The sequence below is a fragment of the Mustela putorius genome, unplaced genomic scaffold, assembly GCF_011764305.1.
Source record: "Mustela putorius furo isolate JIRA1106 unplaced genomic scaffold, ASM1176430v1.1 tig00000592_pilon_pilon_pilon, whole genome shotgun sequence".
In the NCBI taxonomy this organism is placed as follows: Eukaryota; Metazoa; Chordata; class Mammalia; order Carnivora; family Mustelidae; genus Mustela; species Mustela putorius.
In genome coordinates, this window is record NW_025421426.1 from 12,098,160 (window position 1) to 12,120,375 (window position 22,216).

General features: G+C 43.6%; 1 long non-coding RNA gene across 6 annotated transcripts in view; it reads right to left on the bottom strand.

The window, feature by feature from the left end:
* LOC106005272 overlaps positions 1-22,216 on the bottom strand; it is a 198,836-nt gene that overhangs the window by 70,242 nt on the left and 106,378 nt on the right. For all 6 annotated transcript variants that reach the window (XR_006607379.1, XR_006607376.1, XR_006607378.1 and 3 more), the window contains 2 exons: positions 1,159-1,264; positions 571-930 (listed from right to left, as the gene is read on the bottom strand). This is a non-coding gene — a long non-coding RNA (uncharacterized LOC106005272). The remainder of the gene's footprint in view (positions 1-570; positions 931-1,158; positions 1,265-22,216) is intronic.

The following is a 22,216-nucleotide window of genomic DNA, read 5'->3' on the forward strand; positions in this document are numbered from 1 at the left end:
AATTGGGGATCAGCCGCTTTTTTTTGCAGGTTCATGAATGTTAAGGGATTTTCCATGATTATATACGGAGCTAGTAAAAGGGTTGATCCTAAAAGTTTTTCCCCCAAGTCTGGTCCATAGAGCAATGGTACCAGATTGACTCGGGAAGTTTATGAACAAGTTTTTAAGCCCCTCCACAGTCACAGTTTCAAGATCTGCAGAGTCACAAACTCCCTGGATACAGAAGTTACAGCTGCAGAATATACCAGCCCCCAAATTTAATGACAAAACAATAGTCGTTTATGGTGCGCAGGTGGGCGCTGACTGACCTAGGCCCAGCTCAACTTATCTCAGCCAGCCCACACAGGTGTCAGGCTCTATTCTGGGCTCAGTTTGCCTAGACAACTCGGCTAGGGCAGGTCTGCTCCATGGAGCTCTCCTCCTCCCCCAGGGACCACAAGCTAGCTCACGGTGATAGCAGAAGCGTAACAAAGGAAGTCCAATCCCGTAAGTTGCTTTGAGACCTGTCTGCAACATCCCACTGGAGAAATCTGGTTCCATAGCATCAGGGGGCCTGGAAATATACTGTACCTCTTGACACAGAACCTGCCCTTCAGTGTTCCAGTAAACGGTGGCATGAGGTACCACACCCACGGTGCCAGGTGTACACTTGAACCCGCTCATCTCAGCGTGTGGTCCATAGATCGCCTCCATCAGCTCATGGGAGAAACTTCAAAACATGCCGAGTCTGATTCAGTCGGGGCAGGACGGATCCCAGAAGTCTGCGTGCTTCACAGGTGCCCCAGGTGACTGTCACGCATGCTGAAGTTGGGCGGGCACCATTCCAGATGCCGCGGCTGTTTGAGAGGGCCCAAGCATTGCAAGGAGACAAACCCCTCCCCAAACTAGGGTGCCAAGCAGCCAATCTTGGAGCTGGATGCAATGCTCTCTCTGGGGAAGCAAAATAGCTACAATTAGTTCGTTAGATTTGACTGGTTCCCAAGGGTTTTGTGCATAGCCAGAGACAAGCCTGAGCCCCAGGGCCTAAGCCAGGGCTCCCTCGTTCTCATTCAGCCTTTGGAACCCTGGCAGGGTTCTTCAACCTAAGGAATCAACATGTGGTGCCCCCCAGCCCCCACCCCCGCCCTTCCCAAGCCCCAGAGCCTGGAGAACACGTACTTCGCAGCTTGGGTCCTGAGTGGGGAACCTGGTGGCCAGCCAGCTTGTAATCCTGTCCCCTCGTCCTTGGTCATGTCAATCTCACTTATTCTGCCTGCTATATATTCTTTTGCCACAAATGTAGTAGTCAACAGTGAGAAAAGAAGAAAGAAGGAAAAAATCTCAGGTTATCTCCTAATAACAAAAATAGTTTGGTTGCATATCATTGCCCCCCTCCACATGGAAATCTCTTTTTAAGAGTTATTATAAAAGTAGCATATGTTCATTTGAAAGAACTCAATGCAAAATTGTGACATAAGGTGAAAGTCACCACCTCTCAAAGGTGCCTTATTAATATTTTCATGCTTTTCCAGACCTTTCTGCACATATATAAACTTACATACATACATACATACGCATGCTGATAGGCTTCCTTCCACTTAGCATCCCACTGTGGACATGCTTCTATACATGCTTACCACCATTTCCGTGGACCTCTGCTAAAATAGCGGTTAGCATTCTTGACCCCTCCCAGTACTCCTGCAACCTGGGGGTAACCTGGTTTGAGTATGTCAAGACTCAGGGGCCCTCACAGTGATGTCTCTGAGCCATCGTTAACAGGGAGGGATGCCAACCCCTGTGTGCTCCAACCTGGAGACTGGCCACAGTGACCTGAACCCCCTTTCTATAGTGATTAGCCACCCAGGTGGGGTCTGGCCCTGCCTGGCCCTCCTTTCTGGCTGGACCTGGATTGTGGGCCCACATCAAGCCTCAAAGCACCTCAGTTGGACACTGATGGGTAGCTCTGGTTGGGCTTAAGATCTTCCTCTAACCCAGGAGTTCAAGCTCTCCGTGTGAACTCTGGAAGGACCTAGAAGCCCTCAGACCCTTAAGACATGACACGAGTTCACCAACACGCCATGCAAGAGGCGACGAGGGGAATTTGATTTCCTCTGGCAGGGTCTAGGGCATGCGGTAGAGATCTAACACCCACAGACAGACGACAATCACAAACCAATAACCAGAGATAGGAGCATGGCAATAAACCCATGGAAACCAGGAGAAACTGGGGAGGATTTCAGTTTCCACAGTCCCTGGATGAGCCACTGGAACAAAATAGAACTAATTATTCCAGGTCATCCAGAGTGCATGGAAGGTGAGAGAAACAGAAAAACAGATGCATAGAGAAAATAAATGGAAGGTACAAATGAATGACTGTATCGGTATATTAATAGCGATTATCTCTAATGCTAGAGAACATGAGTGATTTTTGCTCTTCATGTTCTCTATTTTCTAAGTATTATATTATTCTCATAACTTGAAAAACCCAATGACATAAGAAGGCGGGGGAGAGCAGAACATAGGAAAACGAAAGCAGGATAGACACGATGATAGCCAGAATGGGACCATACCCAGTGGCTTGCCATACATCTGGAGCAAAGGGTTCAAAAACTTGGTGCTGCCCAACCACCCAAGAAGGAGAACACAGCCCATTAACTTAATGTCCAAAAGGGAAAAATAAACCAGTTGCTCAGCATAAATAAAGTGTTCCTGCTACAGAGGCAAGAAGTTAATTTTTTTTTTCCATGAGTCCGCTTAATAAAAAGAACAGCTTAGCAGAATGCAACACTTCCCTCCCTGAAGGCTGATGGCCTCTTGCCATGGAATAACTTGGTGAAAGCTCTTTACTGGAGGACCAAATTGAAGGGGCCCCACTATAAAGTTCTCTGAAAGTCAGCTGGAGCCAGGTATAGGTATCGACACATTCTTTTGAATGACAAGGACCCTAACAGCTATACATGCCCAGAGTGGTGGGTTCATCCCTCTTTGGGGTTGCGTGGGGTGAGGCCAAGAAGCCATCTTCATCCCAAGTTCTGACCAGGGCTGACTCCATCTGCTCCTACTTCCCTCTCAAATACCTAGACATTCATAAGAGCTGGAAACTTGGCTGCCAAGCCACTGAGTGACTCTGGGGGGAGTTTCCTCTGATGATGAGGCACGAGGAACAGGAAGGACAATCATCGTCGGTGGTTGCTGCTGAATCCTGGTTTGCTGCCTAAACTAGGTGAGGGAGCCTCGGAGAAGATGAAGCAGTCCTTCCCCGCAGACGGTCTGCACTCACTCAGAAAATTGGCCAATGGTCCATTTCTACCCCCTGGGAGATGAAAGGACATTAATAAAAACCTCTTTGGGAGGAGGAATGGCAGGGAGAAGCTTGGGGTGCTGAGGTTTTGTTGCTTTCGGGCCCCCAATCTGTTCAGAGCAGCCCAGGCAGAGGCAGGGAGAGGAGAGCAGGCTGTCCTCTGAATATGGACGAGGCAGGTAAAGCAGATGCCTACCGTGTCACTTCAAGCATCCTCAGCCCTGCCTCCGATCCCCTCCGTGACTGTTGTGAGCAAGCAGCCTTCTGCTGACTCCACGCAGGAGAAGCCACGGGGCGTCTGCTCAGACCTGCTCTGCCCCTTTTGCTCCTGCCCGCCAGCTTCTGATGTGTGCTCTCAGATGCCCACAGGAACCCACCTAGCAGTCCTGTGCATGCCCCCAGAAGCTTGGGGAGCTACCTGCCCATCCCCCGCACCACCTGCTGCCGCCAGGGGGCAAATCTTGACCAATAGGAGAGCGGACATGTAAACAAACACTTTCTCCTTTCTTGCTTCTGAAGGCAATTCTGAGCTCTATTTCATGACTTTTTACATGGTTTCAGAACTAGCAAACAGACCCTTGCAGGAGTAGCCAACTCCATTAACACAACCTTGTATTGCTTCTCCCTCCCTCTTCTCTGATTTACACCTCCTACTCTCATTGCTGCTTGGAATCCTATCTCCAAATAAAACCTTACCCTAGGCTTAGCTTTGACGGGGCTATTAACTAGGAAACTGGGCTAAGCTATGCACAGCACCCCACCCTCCAGCTGCTAATCTGAAGTGGGACCCTGCCAACACACACAGAAGGCTCCCAGCTGTCCACTTCAGCTTTTAATGCGGGGACAAAAATGGACTTGGTGTAAAGTGATTCATATGGGAGAATCTATAGTCCTCTCCTAGATTTATCCTATGTGTCAAGTTAATTTGCTACTCAGATTTGCCTTCCCATATTTCTGCTGAAAATAGTAAGCCTGCCCAACAGACAGCAAGAAGGACCAGAAGTGGCCCCACGGGAGCCCTACTCTGAACAGAAGCACAGTGGGGTGAGTTGGCCTGTAGAGTGGGGGAATGTCTGCCCATAGAACTGGGAACATGCAGCAACATTTCCTTCCAGCCTGCCCTTGACAAGACGTGGCTCCTAACAAACCATGTAGACAGCTAGTTCCTAATGGGGGAAATGGTGCCAAGCAAAGGTAGGGAGAAGCCGTGTCCAGCCAACATTAAACATAGACACAAGCCTCTTCAGGGCTGATGAAGCTTGTATAGTGAGAGCCCCACCTCTGGCTAAGCCCCCGGTCCTCAAGATATGTCCGATTTCTCAACTATCAGAGAGCAATAACCAAGCCCCACCTCCTTCCCCTCCCCCCTCTTCCCCTGCCATGTTTTCTAGCAGCTACCAACTCTGAGCACGCTCAGAACTCCACTTACAAGGATGAGCAAACAGGAAAACATCCCCAGACACATGAAAAGATGCAGGAGTTCAAAGCCAAGGTTCACTTTGAGAAATCAGAGAAAGTGTCTGCCCATGAAATCAAGGTTCTTGCCAGGGAAAGGAAGACATTGTACAATGAATACAAATGCAGAAAAACACTAGATTTCACGACTGAGTCCAAGAATTTTTTTGTTATTGTATCCAACAAAACAAATGGCTGACAGTGTTCACCAAAATAAAACACAAATATTCAAAATCAGGAAAATAGAAAAGGGATATTATAGTGAAAAGGGAAATTATACAACATTATAAAAGGGTATTATGAACAACCCTGGAGAGTAATTTTAAAATCTTCATCAAGTAGATCATTTTGGAAAAGTATGAATGTTCCCAAAATTGGCTCAAGAAATAGAAAAGCTGAGCTGACCAGTCGTCAGAAAAAAATATTTATATTGTAAATTTTTCCCTCAAAGATACAAGGACAGATAGTGGTTTTTTTTTTTAAAGATTTTATTTATTTGACAGAGAGAAATCACAAGTAGGCAGAGAGGCAGGCAGAGAGACAGAGAGAGAGAGAGAGGAGAAGAAGCAGGCTCCCTGCCGAGCAGAGAGCCTGATGCGGGACTCGATCCGAGGACCCTGAGATCATGACCTGAGCTGAAGGCAGAGACCTAACCCACTGAGCCACCCAGATGCCTCAAGGACAGATAGTTTTATGAGTGCACTTGGTCAAACTTTCGAACAAAAATATAATTCTTATGTTGTATGTCTTATTCTAGAACAATGCAAATGAGGGGAAGCTTCACAACTTATATTATGAATATTATGAAGTTAAAATGGCATAGATACCAAATCTGAAAAGGTACACATACACACATGCCTAAAACTTTTAGACCAGTCACATTTATAAATGCAGAGATTTCCCCCAAATTTTATTATATTTAGCTGCTTTTTAAAAATAATATACCATGTCCAAGTGGTCTATATGCCAGGAATCTAAGAGTAATTCAATATTAGGAAGTCTACAGATAAAAGGAAAAAGACATATAATCATCTTAATGCTGAAGAAGTATTTGACAAAATTTAGTATCAATTTCTGATTAAGTATAAGTCTCCGTAAGCTAGAAATTATAAGACACTTTGTTAGCATAAGTATGCTAACTTATGCTAACAAAGTAATAAGTGGTAGGCATTACTAGAATTTACCCATATCTGCTGCTCCTTTCCATCCAGACATAAAGGAAGATGACACTTTTTACCCTCCTTGAAATTAGTTGTGACAAGTCCTAGCTAATCAGTTGAGCAGAAATGATGTGTATCAATTCTATGCCAAAGTATCAAATTGCTGGGAAGAGACTCTACAGCATTTTGTTCCCTGTCTTACCAGTCAAGGAGCGATCCTGTGATCCAGATGGTACAGCCACGGAAGGGAGGAACCCCCATCAGCCTGGATCACTGAATCACCACAAGGAGGATACTTACTCCTGGGGGTTACCTGGACCTACAGAGATTTCTGGTACTTAGCCAATGAGTATCTGAAGCTCTATATAACTACGGAATATCTAATATAAATAGTCAATGTAGCCAATAACAGAGAAAAAGTAAGTGTATTTCTATTAAAATCATGAATGCCTACATTGTTGCTATTATCTAGTATTTGGCTGATGCCAATGGAGTGAATGCAATTAGACAAGAAAAAAGAAAGGTTACTACCAAGGTTGCCATTACTGTGCAAAAAATTCACCCAAAACAACCATTTTTATTTTGTTCATGATTTCTGGGTCAGGAATTAAGGGAGGGATCATCTGGCCAGTCCTTGCTTAGGATTTCTCCTTGTGGGTACAATCAGATGTCAGTTAGGGCTGTAGTCATCTTTAAGCCTTGACTGGGCAGGGTGTTCTGGATGGCTCACAAACTTGACTACTGTTGATACTGGCTGTTGGCTGGGAAACCAGTTGGGCCATCAAATAAGGTATCTACAGGGGCCCTCTCTAGTATGGAGGTCTCAGGGTAGTCAGACTCATGACCTAGACCCTGCCTTCACCGAGAGGAGTGTCCCACAATTTCTGGTGGAAGCTAAGTGATTTTTGTCTGTCCTCACCTTCAAAGTTATACCACAACACTTCTGTTGAATTCTACTGGTTGTGAGGCATGCATTGAGGTCAACCCTGATTCAAAGGAAGAGGACATCATCCTCTTTATAAAAGGAGTGTCAAATAATTTGCATATATGTTTTTAAATTGTCACGATTACTATGTAAGTGAAGGTTCAGAATTATCACAGCCAATGATGTATGCTTAGTAACCCCAAACTTATTAAGAATAATAAGGATATTCAGCAAAGGTACAACTTATAAGTATGCAGAGTAAATGGTTTCCCTATTCATACTTGCAGAATGAAGTAATGAACTAATTAATTCATTGATCGAGCATAAATTATATGTTAGGAAACATAATGAGAAAGAAATATTGTATTCACAATAGCACAAAGTATTAGAAATCTAGGAATCAGCTTTAAAAATGTAGAAGATTCCCATAAAGAAAACTACAGAGTCCTATCTCAAGACCTCAAAGAAGACAGTAATAAATGAAGAGATACAGCAGAGGGAAAGAATAATTATACTTAAAATGCCAATTCTAGCAAAATTAAAAGAATAAATTTAATTTAGTTTCAATCAAAACCCAAATGAGTCCTTTAGTAGGTAGGTAACATGAAAAAAAAATCACATTAAAGTTTATCTGAAAAAAAATTAACACACAAGAACAACCAATCTTTAAATGAGCTATGGTAATTGAAACTACATATTACCAGTTGCAGGAATACATCTAATCAATTCCTTGGGACTTCTTGTCATGCTAGATATTAGGAAGACAAGTTTCACATCTATTAAGATATAATTTGAATAAAAGTGGTTTGATATTATCAAGAATCCATGGATCAAAGGCAAGAGAAAATGAGAGGGAAAACCTCTTTGACAAAACACCAAAGCGAGTGTTTGTTGTCTTCCTTGTCTTTTGGGTTTAGTTCAGTTCAATGCATTTTACTGTATTCAGGACATCCATTTATGTTAATGTTGAAGACCTAAAGTGTTCGCATTATTCCTTTGCTTAATTTTTAATTATACAAATAACACACAAAGACATTCCCCTGGCAAAATAATGAGAACCTTACCAATGAAGTTAGGCCCTCTTTGGTCACCATCCTCAAGCCCCGGCCCCTCCCCAGTAGAAACAGAAAAGCCTTTGATCCATCTTACTAACTCTGGTGCAATGTCTCCAGGCTACCGTGAGGGCAAATAGGCTCCCAGGCACTACTCTGAGGAAAAGAAGTGGCCTTACCTGGTTGAGAACACCTCCCCTGAAAACAGAAGCAAACAGAGAGGGGCCAACATTAATATACTGACTCCTGGGCTGGGATGATGGGCAAAGCTTCTCCCAGGGTTTACACCACATACCACAATTCAGCTCCAGCTGGTTGTGTGCAAAACAAGGAGTTGGGTGAGGAATTTTCCTTGGAGGTGAATACATCTGTCTCTTCAAGATTAGCCTTGGAGAGCAATCAGCCATCACTAATGGCTCCAAGTAGGGCCCCAAGGGATACCCAGACAGTTCTGGCAACCAGTTCCCCAGAGATAATGAATTCTGACCTGGGGTTGTGGAATGAGTGCAAGCTAAAGGATCCTCAGAGAGGCACCATATGTCCAAACAGACTTTGGGTGCCTTCAGAGGGGAAATAAGCTAAGGCAATTCATGTCCTTTTTGTCAGAACCAGAAAGACAGAAGGTCCTGGTCACAAGAGCCAAAGAGAGCTACATGATATATGCAGAAAGGAAAATGTTAGCCAATTTTCTGTTATCTATGCCACTGGAGAAATACAATATCTGAAACCATGAATGTGACCACATGAATATTATATATTCCAGACCTCTTGAAAAAAATTATTAAAACTTTTTAAAGCCAAAGGATCCAGATTTATGCCTTTATAATCCCAACCAAATAAGTCCAGAAGAAATGCCCTGTCTCTGAGGAGTGTACCCCAGACTGCTCACTGCAGCTGAACAAGCAGGCCTTGTTACCTACAAAAGTCCTCAATCCCCAAGAAGCACTTCATCTAGAATCTTACAAGCCAGCTAACTGGTCCAAAGTCATGCACTGCTTGCCAGTTCCTGAAGCAGGTTAAGAAGTTATAGGTTTTTACACTGGAGTGAGGAGTTTTGGAAAATCAGCCAACTAGAAAAAAATTCCCAGAAATGGTAGTGTAGGCCATAGGCAAGAGGAGGGCCTATGAGTTCATGTTCTCCATCAGGAAAAGAGAGGAGATGAGTGTGAGGGAAAAATGGTGGCAGAGTAGGAAGACCCTAGGCTCACCTCATGCCATCAATACAACTAGATAACTATCAAATCATCCTAAATACCTCAGAAATCAATCTGAGGACTAGCAGAACAAACCCCACAACTAAAGGTAGAAAAGAGACCACATCAAAGAAGGCAGAAAGAGCAGAGATGCAGGTTGGGAGAGAAATGGATCATAGCTGATATAGTGGGGAGGGAGCCACTGTCACAGAGAAGGGTAAGAGACAGAGGAGCACACAGGAGAGCTCACAGGCAGAACAAATCCCCATAGCAATTGGCTTGGAAATTAAGAGGGCCTGAATTTCATGAGTTCTTGCAGCCAGCAGAGCTTAAAGCCTGGAGTTTTAAAGGTCAGTAGGCTTGGCTGGGAAAGAGCCCAGAGGCACTGTGCTACTCTTGGAGAGAAGGTAGACAAACAACCCACAACACACAGCCAGTAAATAACAATCTGAAGATCACCTGGGGTACAGAGTGAGAGGTTAGTTGTTCATCTCAGAGAATGTCCCAGGAAGCAGCATTCATAGAGAGACCCTTGAGGAATAAAGGAACTGGCTAGTGCCACTTTCCTCCACAGCCCCTCAGCATAAACACGGGGCCATTTGTGGGAACCAGCACAGTATGGACACTCACTACCTAACTAGCTTACACCATGCCCCACCCCACCGCACCCCTGGTGAACCTGCCCTTCCCAGTCACATTTGCCTGTTCCAGTGCAATGGGCCCCCTCCCCAGAAGTCTGGTCTAAACCCCTACCAAAACCACCTCTCCCTATTCGAGAGTTTTGCAAGGCCTTGGTTTGGTGGCAGCAGCAACAGGTCTCATATCACAAGCAGATCAGAGCACACCCAGCTGAAACACACCACATTCAGGTCAGGAACCAAACACTGCCCAAAATAGGCAGAAAACCTCTACAGACAACTGGCCTGAATGATAAAGCTGCCAGGACACAACAGCAGAGTGCATACAGCACACAGTGGAGACACTCCCAGAAGTGGCAGGAACTATAGGGGACAGGGGATGCTACACTGCATGGTACTACAGGACCTCTTCTTTAGAAGACCATTGGCCTCAGGAATAGGAGATATAGCTCACTTTCCTAACACGGAAGTAGAAATAGAGAGTTAGACAATATGAAAAGATGGAAGAATTTGTCCCAAATAAAAGAAAAAGACAAGGCCACAGTCAGAGATCTAAGCAAACAAGTATAAGTAACATGTCTGATAGAGAATTTAAATCAATGATCATAAGGATACTCGCTGGACTTGAAAAAATGGTGGAAGACATCAGTGAGACCATTAACACAGCGATAAGGAATAACAGCAGAGATAAAGGACTCAATAAACAAAATGAGAAACATGCCTGATGGAATGAATAGCAGGCTGGAAGAAGCAGAGGAACAAATCAGTGACCCAGAAGACAAAGTCATGGAAAGTAATCAAGCTGAACAAGAGAGAAAAAAGAATTATGTAAAATGGAAATAGACTTAGGGAATTCAGTGACTACATCAGCTGTAATAACATTCATATTATAGGAGACCCAAAGGGAAAAGAGAGAGAAATGGGGGGCAGAGAATGTATTTGCAGAAATAATAGCAGGAAACTCTCCTAATCTGGGGAAGGAAACAGACATCCAGATCCTGGAGGCACAAAGAAATCCCATCAAAATCAATAAATGCAGATCCACACCAAGACATATAGTAATTAAAATTTCAAAATACAGTGATAAAGGAAAAATATTAAAAAAACAAAACAAAACAAAGCAGGGGTGCCTGGGTGGCTCAGTGGGTTAAAGCCTCTGCCTTCGACTCAGGTCATGATCCCAGGGTCCTGGGATCGAGCCCCGCATTGGGCTGGCTCTCTGCTCAGCAGGGAGCCTGCTTCCTCCCCTTTCTCTCTGCCTGCCTCTCTGCCTACTTGTGATCTCTGTCTTCAAATAAATAAATAAAATCTTTAAAAAAAAAAAAAAAAAACAAAGCAAAAAAAAAAAAAAAAAAAAAAAAAAAAAAAAGACAGCTTACATACAAAGGAAATCCCAAAAGGCTATCAACAACTTTTTCAGCAGAAACTCTGCAAACAAGAAAGCCATTTGTATGTCTTCTTTGGAGAAGTGTCTGTTCATGTCTTCTGCCCATTTTTTGATGTGATTATCTGTTTTGTGTGTGTTGAGTTTGAGGAGTTCTTTATAGATCTTGGATATCAGCCCTTTGTCTGTAGTGTCATTTGCAAATATCTTCTCTCATTCCGTGCCTCTTTGTTTTGTTGACTGTTTCCTTTGCTGAGCAGAAGCTTTTGATCTTGATGACATCCCAAGAGTTCATTTTCACTTTGGGTTACTGTGCCTTTGGAGACATATCTTGAAAGAAGTTGCTGTGTCCAATGTTGAAGAGGTTACTGCCCATGTTCTCCTCTGATATTTTGTTAGATTCCTGCCTCAAATTGAGATCTTTTATTAATTTTGAGTTTAATCTTTGATTATGGTATAAGATAATGGTCCAGTTTCATTCTTCTACACATAGCTGTCCAATTTTCCCAGAACCATTTATTGAACAGACTGTCTTTTTTCCACTGTATATTTTTTCCTGCTTTTTTGAAGATTATTTGCCCAAATGGCTAACAGACACATGAAAAAAAAAATATTCATCATCATTAGCCATCAGGGAGATTCAAATTAAAACCACATTGAGATACCACCTTACACCAGTTAGAATGGCCAAAATTAGCAAGACAGGAAACAACAAATGTTGGAGAGGATGTGGAGAAAGGGGAACCCTCTTACACTGTTGGTGGGAATGCAAGTTGGTGCAGCCACTTTGGAGAACAGTGTGGAGATTCCTCAAGAAATTAAAAATAGAGCTTCCCTATAAGCCTACAATTGCACTACTGTGTATTTACCCAAAAGATACAGATGTAGTGAAAAGAAGGACCATCTGTACCCCAATGTTCATAGCAGCAATGGCCACGGTCGCCAAACTGTGGAAAGAACCAAGATGCCCTTCAATGGATGAATGGATAAAGAAGATTTGGTCCATATATACAATGGAGTATTATGCTTCCATCAGAAAGGATGAATACCCAACTTTTGTATCAACATGGATGGGACTGGAGGAGATTATGCTGAGTGAAATAAGTCAAGCAGAGGGAGTCAGTTATTATATGGTTTCACTTACTTGTGGAGCATAAAGAATAACATGGAGGACACTGGGAGAAGGAAGGGGAAAGTGAAGGGGGGGGAACACTCCAATCAAAAGACACAGGGTGACAAAATGAATAAAAAACAAGACGATTCTAAATGTTGCCTAAAAAACACTCATTATAGACCTAAAGATACCTGCAGATTGAAAGGGAAGAGATGGAGAAATATGCGTCATGCAAATGGATGTCAAAAGAAAGCTGGGGTAGCAATACTTATATTGGACAAAATAGACTTTATTTTTTTTAAGATTTATTTATTTTAGAGAGACCACATGTGAGTAGGGAGAGGAGCAGAGAGAGAGAGAGAGAGAGAGAGATTCTCAAGCAGACTCCACACTGAGTGCAGAGCCTGACTCAGGTTTCAATCCCACAACCCTGGGATCATGACCTGAGTCATGATCAAGAGTCAGATGCTTAACCAACTGAGCTACCCAGACTCCCCTGGACAAAACAGACTTTTAAAAAAGACCATAATAAGAGACAAAGCAGGACACTATATAATAATAAAGGGGACAATCCAAAAAGAAGAGATAAAAATTGTAAATATTTATGCGCCCAACACAGGAGGATCCAAATAAATAAAACAGTTAATAACAAACACAAAGGAGCTCACCAGAAGTAATACAAATAATAGTAGGGGACTTTAACCTTCCACTTACATGAATGGACAGATCATCTAAACTGAAAATGAACAAGGAAACTGTGGCTTTGAATGACACACTGGGACAGATGAATTTAACAGATATATTCAGGATGTTCCATCCTAAAGCAGCAGAATACACATTCTTTTTAACTACACATGGAACATTCTCCAGAATAGACCACATACTAGCCTACAAAACAAGCCTCAATACAATTTCAAAAAGATCAAAGTCATACCATGCATATTTTCTGACCACAACCCTATGAAATTATAAACCAACCACAAGGAAAAATCTGGAAAGACCACAAATACATGGAGGCTGAATAACATGCTATTAAACAATGAAGAAGCCAACCAGTACATAAAAGAAGAAATAAAAGAATACATGGAAACAAACAAAAAATGAAAACACAACAGTCCAAAACCTTTGGGATGCAGCAAAAGCTATTCTAAGAGGGGCGTTAAGAGTTATACAGACCTATCTCAAGAAGCAAGAGAAATCTCAAACAAACAACCTACCCTCATCTCTAATGGAGCTGGAAAAAATAACAACAAACAAAACCTAAAACCAGCAGAAGGATGGAAATAATAAAGATAGAACAGAAATAAATGATACAGAAACTTAAAATGCAATAAAACAGAGAATGAAACCAGGATCTGGTTCTTTGAAAAAAATCAATAAAATTGATAAACCTCTAGCAAGACTACCAAGAAAAAAAAATGAAATGACTCAAATAAAATCACAAACAAGAGAGAAAAAATAACAACTGATACTATCAAAACACAGCGGTAAGAGACTATGATGAAAAACTCTATGCCAACAACTTGGACAACCTAGAAGAAATGGATAAATTCCTAGAAACATAACAACTACCAAAACTGAAACAGGAACAAGTAGAAAATTTGAACAGACTGATAACCAGCAAAGACATTGAGTCAGTAATCAAAACACTCTCAAGAGACAAAAGTCCAGGACCAGATGGCTTCACAGGCAAATTCTATCAAATATTTCAAAAAGAGTTAACATGTATTCTTCTTAAAATATTCAAAAAAAAATAGAAAAGAAAGGAAAATTTCCAAATTCATTCTGAGAGACCAGCACTGTCCTGACACCAAAATGTGACAGAGACACCACAAAGAAGAGAACTACAGAGCAGTATCTCTGGTAAACATAGAGGCAAAAATCCTCAACGAAATACTAGAAAACTGAATCCACAAATGCATTTTTTTAAAAAAGCCATTCATCGCAAACAGGTGGGATTTATTCCCAGGTTGCAAGGGCAGTTTCATATTTGCAAATCAAGCAACATGATACAGCAGACGAATAAGAGAAAGGATAAGAACCATATGATCATTTCAATAGACACAGAAAAGGCATTTGACAAAGTACCACCTCCATTCATGATTAAAAAAAAAAAAAATCTGGGATGCCTGGGTGGCTCAGTGGGTTAAAGCTTCTGCCTTCAGCTCAGGTCATGATCTCAGGGTCCTAGGATCGAGCCCTGCATCGGGCTCTCTGCTCAGCGGGGAACCTGCTTCTCTCTCTCTCTCTGCCTGCCTCTCTGCCTCCTTGTGATCTCTGTCTGTCAAATAAACAAAATCTTTAAAAAAAATTTCAACAAGGTAGATTTAGATGGACTATATCTCAATTTAAGAAAGGTCTTAAGTGAAAAACCCACTGCAAAATCAACCTCAATGGAGAAAAACTGAAAGCTTTTCCCCTAAGGTCAGGAACAAGATAAGGATGTCCATTCTCATCAGTTTCACTCAACATAGTACTGGAATCAGACAACAAAAAGAAATAAAAGGCATCTAAATCAGTAAGGAAGAAGTAAAAATTTTACTATTTGCAGGTAACATGATACTATGTATAGAAGACCTAATAGACTCCACCAAAAAACTGCTAGTCCTGATAAATGAATTCAGTGAAGTCACGGGATACAAAATCAACGTACAGAAATGCCTTGCATGTCTATATACCAATGACAAAGCAGCATAAAGAGAAATTAAGAAAAAAAATCCCATTTAAGTTGCACCCATAATAATAAGATACCTAGGAAGGAACCTAACCAAAGAGGTAAAAGACATGTCCTCTGAAAACTACAAAAGACTCATGAAAGAAACTGAAGATGATGACAAAGAAATGAAAAGATACTCTGTGCTCCTGGACTGGAAGAACAAATATGGTTCAAATGTCTGTAGCACCCAAAGCAACATACACCTTTAATGCAAACCATATCAAAATACCAACATTAGTTTTTATTTTTTATTTTTTTAAAGATTTATTTATTTATTTGACAGGCAGAGATCACAAGTAGGCAGAGAGGCAAGCAGAGAGAGAAAGAGAGATGGAAGCAGGCTCCCTGCTGAGCAGAGAGCCCGATGTGGGGCTTGATCCCAGGACCCTGAGATCATGACCTGAGCCGAAGGCAGCGGCTTTAACCCACTGAGCCACCCAGGCGCCCCCCAACATCAATTTTTAGAGAACTAGAACAAATAATCCTCGAATCTGTATGGAACCACAAAAGACTTTGCCTAAATAGCCAAAGCAATCTGGAAAAAGAGAAGCAAAGCTGAAGGCATCACAGTTTCAGATTCAAATTATTTTACAGAGCTGTATCAATCAGAACAGTATGGTACTAGTACAAAAAAACCATACATATAGATCAATGAAACAGAACAGAAAATATATAAATAAACCTACAACTATAGGGTCAATTAATCTTTGACAAAGCAGGAAAGAATATCCAATGGTTAAAAAAGCCGTCTCTTCAACAGATGGTGTTGGGCAAACTGGACAGCCACGTGTAGAAGAATGCTAGACCACTTTTTTACACTACAGACAAAGATAAATTCAAAATGGATAACAGACCTAACTATGAGACCTGAAACTGTAAAAACCTATAAAATAGCACAGGCAATAATTGCTCTGACACTGTCCCTAGCAACTTTTTTTCTAGATAGGTGTCCTGAGGCAAGGGAAACAAAAGCAAAAAGAAATGATTGGGACTGCCTCAAAATACAAAGCTTTTGCACAGCAAGAACAACAATAAAAAAAAAACACACACACACACACAACTAAAAGGCAACCTTCTGAATGGGAGAAGATATTGGCAAATGATAGATCCGATAAAGGGTAGTATCCAAAACATATGAATACCTATGAAGCTCAACACCCAAAAACAAATAACCCAATTTAAAAATGGTTCAGAAGACATGACTTGCATTTTCTCCAAAGAAGACCTCCACATGGCCAACAGACACATGGAAAGATGTTTATCATCACTTATCATCAGGGAAATGCAAACCCCAAATGGCAATGAGTTATCACCTCACACCTGTTGGAATGGTTAAAATAAAAAACACAAAAAACAACAGGTGTTGGCGAGGATGTGGAGAAAGGGGAGCACAAATTGGTGCAGCCGTGGTGGAAAACAGTTGGAAGTTCCTCAAAAATTTAAAGAGAGAACTAACCTATGATCCAGTAGTTGCACTACTGGATATTTACCCAAAGAATACAAAAACACTAATTCTAAGGGATACCTGCATCCCTACGTGTACAGCAGCATTATTTACAATAGCCAAGATAAGGAAGCAGCCCAAGTGCCCTTCAATCAATGACTAGATAAAGAAGGTATGTGGAATATTATTCAACCATAAAAAAGAATGAAATTGCACCATGGGCAAAGACCTGGATGGAGCTAGAGAGTGTAATGCCAGTGAAATAAGTCAGTCAGCACAAGACAAATACCATATGATCTCACTCATATGGGAGATGTAAGAATCAAAACAAGCAAAGGGAGAAATAATAAGAAAGAAAGCAAGAAACAGACTCATATAGAGAACAGTCTGCTGGTTACCAGAAGGAAGGGAGAAGGAATGGGTGAAACAGACGATGGGGATTAAGGAGGGCATCTGTGATTAAAATTAAAACTTTTAAAAAATGAAAAACAAAGAAAGGAAAGACAGGAGAGAGAGACCTCCTTCTGGGGCTGGGCAAGAGTTCATCCAGTGGTGGCATCAGAGGTTCCATTTGTGTGACAGAAATACCATCCTTACCATTCATCAGGGACAGAGGGAAGGATGAGATGTGCATGACATGGGGCATATTGTCATTAGGGTCTCACTCTGCAAGCTGATAAAATCCCCCTGCAGAGACACTACCCCCCAAGCTTCCCAGAAGGGCATCTGCCAACCTTTAAAACAATGTTTCCAGAGCAGAGAGCCTCAATCCTGATTTTTCCCCTGATGCTCCAAGAGCTTTCCCAGGAGGACTCTAGGACCCTACTCTTCAGGGGAATAAGCTTCCCTTCTTTTCAGATCTTAGAATTCTCAGCCAGCTCACATTGCTTTCTATGTTCCTAACAAATGCAGTTGACCTCCCAGATGATTGCATTAAAAAAAATCAGAGTCTGCCCTCTTCTGCTTAACACTTCCCATAAAAGGAAGAGAGTCAAGGGGCCCACCCAGCAAGATGTGTCTTCACACCTGCTGAGGTGGGAGGTAGGTAACTCAGGAGGAAGTCTTAGGAGCTGAGTAGTGCCATCCAGCTGTGGGCCAATCTAGGAAAGATCACCACGATGTGGCTCTTTGGAGCACTGGGCTAGGGTACCTCCCTGCATCGGGCCTGGAGGAAACATCAGCCATAACACCTCTCTGTAGGGGGAGAGTCAAAGCCCTGGGGAGGCCAAACCATGGGTCCCCTAAACACCCAGGGTGAGATGTTTGAAATAACTAGAAGACATACTGACCCAAGGGGACCCAAAGAGGCAGCTGCAGAAGTCGCCGGAATGGGAAGGATGATGGCCTCTAGGTTTCCCAGTAGTGGGGAAAGTTTCTCACTCCTACTGTCCCTGCCAAACTACTTCTTATTGGTTGTTATAAAGATAAGGCAAAATCAATGAGCAGCATAAAAGAACAAGAAGTGATAAAATGTTAAATTGACAGTAAAAGAAGAAATAATAAGCAGGAATCAAACACATGCTTCCAGTAGGAAGATTAAACGATCCACACATCAAAATGAGACTTCTTTAAAAATAACGTTTATTTCATATTTAACAAAAACTAAAATCTGCCGGCAGAGCCAGTGCTGGTCAGCGAATGGTTCTTGCCTTTCCGGGGATCCTTCATAACTGTATTTGAGAACATATGACTGATTCTGGCCAGTAGTCGCTGGGGGGCAACCGTATGAGCTATTTGAGAGGCTCTGGAAACCATGTGTGAAGACGTTTCACAGGATGTGGGGAATCTGGATCGCTGAGTGGAACACAGAGGGCCCGGGAGATTTACTGAATCCCCATCTGGCTCCAGGTGAGTGAAAAACAAACCTTTATTGCATTAAGCCATTGAGATACACACACACACACACACACACACACACACACACACACACATACACACATACATACTACACACACATACATATGTTAGTTTTTGCGGGGGGGGTTAGATTTTATTTTTTTGACAGACAGAAATCACAAGTAGGCAGAGAGGCAGGCGACGAGGCGGGGGAAGCAGGCTCCCCGTCAAGCAGAAAGCCCAACGTGGGCTCAATCCCAGGGCCCGGAGATCATGACCTGAGCCAAAGGCAGAGGCTCAACCCACTGAGCCACCCAGGCGCTCCAAGCCATTGAGTTTTGGAGGTTGGTTTACTACAACATATTTGGACTAATACAAGTGCTTATAATTTGCTCATTTAATCCTCCTTATAATCTTATAATATAGGTATCATGATTACCCCCCATTAAGGAGAGAGAGGCAGAGGAAAAAGTATAATAACTTTTTTCAGGTCTCCTATTTGGTAAGTGGCAGCTGGGTTCCAATCCAGATGGCTTTGTTCTTGACCCCTATGCCAGGCTGGCTCTCACTGATAGGGCTTTCTCAAAGGAAATTGCAAAGGACTTCACGGCCAAATACCTTCCATAAAAATGGAAGATTTGGGGGTGTTGAAACAGGGCAGAGTAGGGGAGGGAGGAGGGAGGGCAGCCCTGGACAGGTAAACTAAGGGGTTAATCCCTTCTTCCCGTCCCCCTGGGATAAGCCCACCAATCCCCTTGTGATAAAGCGAAGAGAGCGTGCACCCCTGGAGGCCACTTCATGGCCAGAAAGGCCCTCACTCTCAGGAGTCAGGAAACCTGAGTTCTAGTTCCAAATCTGCGAGTAAAACCCTGTAGGATTTGAACAGTTGCCTAATGACTTTTTGGGCCTCGGTGTCTCCATCTAAATTTTGGGAATGAGGATTTCTAAGTCATCACGTTATGGAAAGTTCAAACCAAACCACACCTGCAATGATGCTTTGGGAAGCTGTAGAACATTTGGCACGTGTAAATCATCGCTTTCACTAGACCATCAGAATTAAGGAGACAGAAAGTCCCTCCAACATCCTAATCCCCCATTTCACTGAGAAAACTGAGGTCTTGGCAGGTTGCCCAAGAATTAAAAGGATCACGGTAGTTGAGGCTGTTCTTTAGTACAACAATAACGTAATAACAAAGGGGAAATGAAAGAACCAGGCACTTTTCTCACAGCTTCTTCATGTGGGAGATCGCAGCTCTGAGGCCAACATGGCAGCATAGTGGCTCAGAGACTTTGAACCAGACATACCTAAGCTCACATCTGAGCCCGTGGTGGTCCCTGGGTCTCATCCCCTCTGCACTGCTGCTGGAACTATGATGTTCAAGCACAGGAAATTGCCAATTCTGTAGGTCAAAAATGACCAGCTATCACAATTTCCTATGATTCAACCTAATAAAATACGGTGCTACATGTCGGGAACCTCCAGTATGTCTCCCATCCTTGGACATGACCCTGATGCTTGAACCACCTTATACATCTCACATATCCTTTCCCTTAGACTGAGCATTTCCCATGAGGCTCCTTGGTCTTCATGCAAAGACTCCTGCTGGCTATTCTCCAAACGTGCTTGGTCCCACCAACGCACTCAGGCTAAACACCTCTCCATCCTCCTTTTCATTTTACTGCATTCACACCCAGGGGGTGAAGAAGGCAGAGCAGGGAGCAGTCCTGTGTTGTGGCAAGGGCAAACAAGTCAGGGGAACCAGGACTCAGCCTTTGCCTTGCTGTGTGGCCTGGGGCAACTGTATCTCCTTCTCTGGTCCTCAGAGTCCTCATCGTCCAGAGACAAGACGGTTAAGAATGAGATGCAGCCCCCACTGCTCCCTGGGCAGCAGAATCACTTGGGAAGCTTTTATCAAATGCAAGTGTTCAGCCCCCCTCCAGAGGTTCATTTTTCATGAGACTGTCTGGGTAAAGGTATCTTTTAAACCCTCACCAAGTGATTCAAGTGTGGAACCAGGTTGAAAAGCACTTGACTGGATCATCCAAAGGCCCCCCGACTCTCACATTCATGAAATCTCTGAAGAAGTGCGGGAATCCGCGTATTAAGATCCCGGACTGGGGAAGACAAAGGGACAGGCCCTCCTGGAAACGGGTCCAAGACCTCATTAGAGTTTGGAGCGGGTCTGCTGAGCCCCAGTTTCCCGCCCCCTGCCGTCAGAAGGATGCCTGGGCTCCATCAGGGCCCAGCTGGAAGGCCATTTCGTCTGGAGAAAGATTTCTTCTCAGCGCCTCTCAGAGGCCTCCTTCACTGATCCAGGGAACTGAGGCTTTTCATTTTAATTAGCAAATTCTTGTCGCTGCCACTGGAAATGAGCCTCTGTTCTCATTTCCTTCCCAGACTCTGTCGGCGGAGATGAGGGTGGGAGGGTGCAGGGGCGGGGCGGGGGGGGGCTGTGGGAGCTGTTATCTGATGCAACTTCTGGGCTGGTGGGGGACTCGGAAGATGCGAGAGTGGCTGAGATTGCAAGGAACCAATCGTACACTTAAGGAAATGGCTTCTTGGCTTTGGGACGTGGTGACGTGGATTAGTGCCTCTTTGTGGAATGGGGCACATTGGTGCTCTGGGGCCGACTGAGTGTCATTAGAGCCACCCAGGTTCCAGGGGCCCAGGGGATAGCTCTGTCACATCTTGAACCAAGAGATCCTTATTAGGGGAAACACACACACACACACACACACTTTTCACAAAATACCTGCAGATCGAGAGAAATGGAAGGTGGCATCTGTCTAAAGCATATTTAATAAGCCCATGAACTCTCCGGGCTAGCAAGAGCACTCCTTGGTCATCTAGTGAGTACCTGGCATGCGGGAGAGAGGTAGCCTTCCTGAGGTACTCAGATCACAGAAAGCTGCTGCCCCGGATGTACAGTAGGAGGGAGAGACTGACCGCGTGAATCCATTTCCAACGTCCCCGACTTGTTTTCAGTCAGTCCCAGCATCTCTTATGGGTTTCCTGGGTTGCTCGACGTTTCCAACACTGAGGGAAATCTTGATCCAGACAAGGAGTATAAAACGGTCGGGGTCGTTAGGAGAAATGGCCTTAAACAATTAGCCAGATCAGAGAAAGGACAAGGAAAGATTGTTTGCACATGCCCTAGAGGTCATTTAATCAAATTCCATATAGGGGAGGGTGAGGGAGCCACAGACCAGGGTCAACATTGTGGCTCACGAGCCCTACAGGAAGTGGCCCAGTCTCCCCATGGCCCTTCCCCATAATATCCCCAAACCCTGGGATGCAGCCATGCTGAGCTGTGTCCACCTCCCAGCACGCTGTCCTGTCACCAGACCTCTCCACTCTCTGCCTGAATACTACGCTTCCAGTTCCCAACCCACTCCTCCCCTTCTCTCTTCAGTTGCCCGGTCACCTGGCTCAGTAGCTCAGCATTTCAAGGCTCCGACTACACACTCCTCCAGTATTTACTGAATACCCATACATAGCCAATGGAACCACCATGGGTGTTCCTGTCTTCATGGTGTGAGGGAAACAGATCCCATGAATGCACAGAAAGTCATCTCAGGGGTGAATGCTTGGAAAGGGGGTTCTCTGGGGCTATGAGCATGAATGAGGAGGATTTGTTCTGGTGGGGACAGGTCTAGGAAGGCTTCCCAGAGGAAGGGATGATGGAGCTGGGAACTCAGTAACTGAGGCAGACAGGAATGGATGAGGAGAAGCCATTTGGAAGGTCCACGGGGAACTTTTCCAGGAAGTCCTCTGCTCTTCCCTGTGCCAGGTGTTCTGTAAGGTGACCACATGTCTTGGTTTACCTAGGACAGTCCAAATTCATGCTTGTCCCAACGATGTCGGAAATTGGATGACAAATGGTACAGTCCCCACGTAATTGATGCTCTTCATCCCTGATTCCATGTCACACAAAGGCACATGTGCACCCAAACACTTACCACACAAGGCTGCAGGTCAAACTGGTGGCACAGAATTCAGTCTTAGTCACCCTTTGATG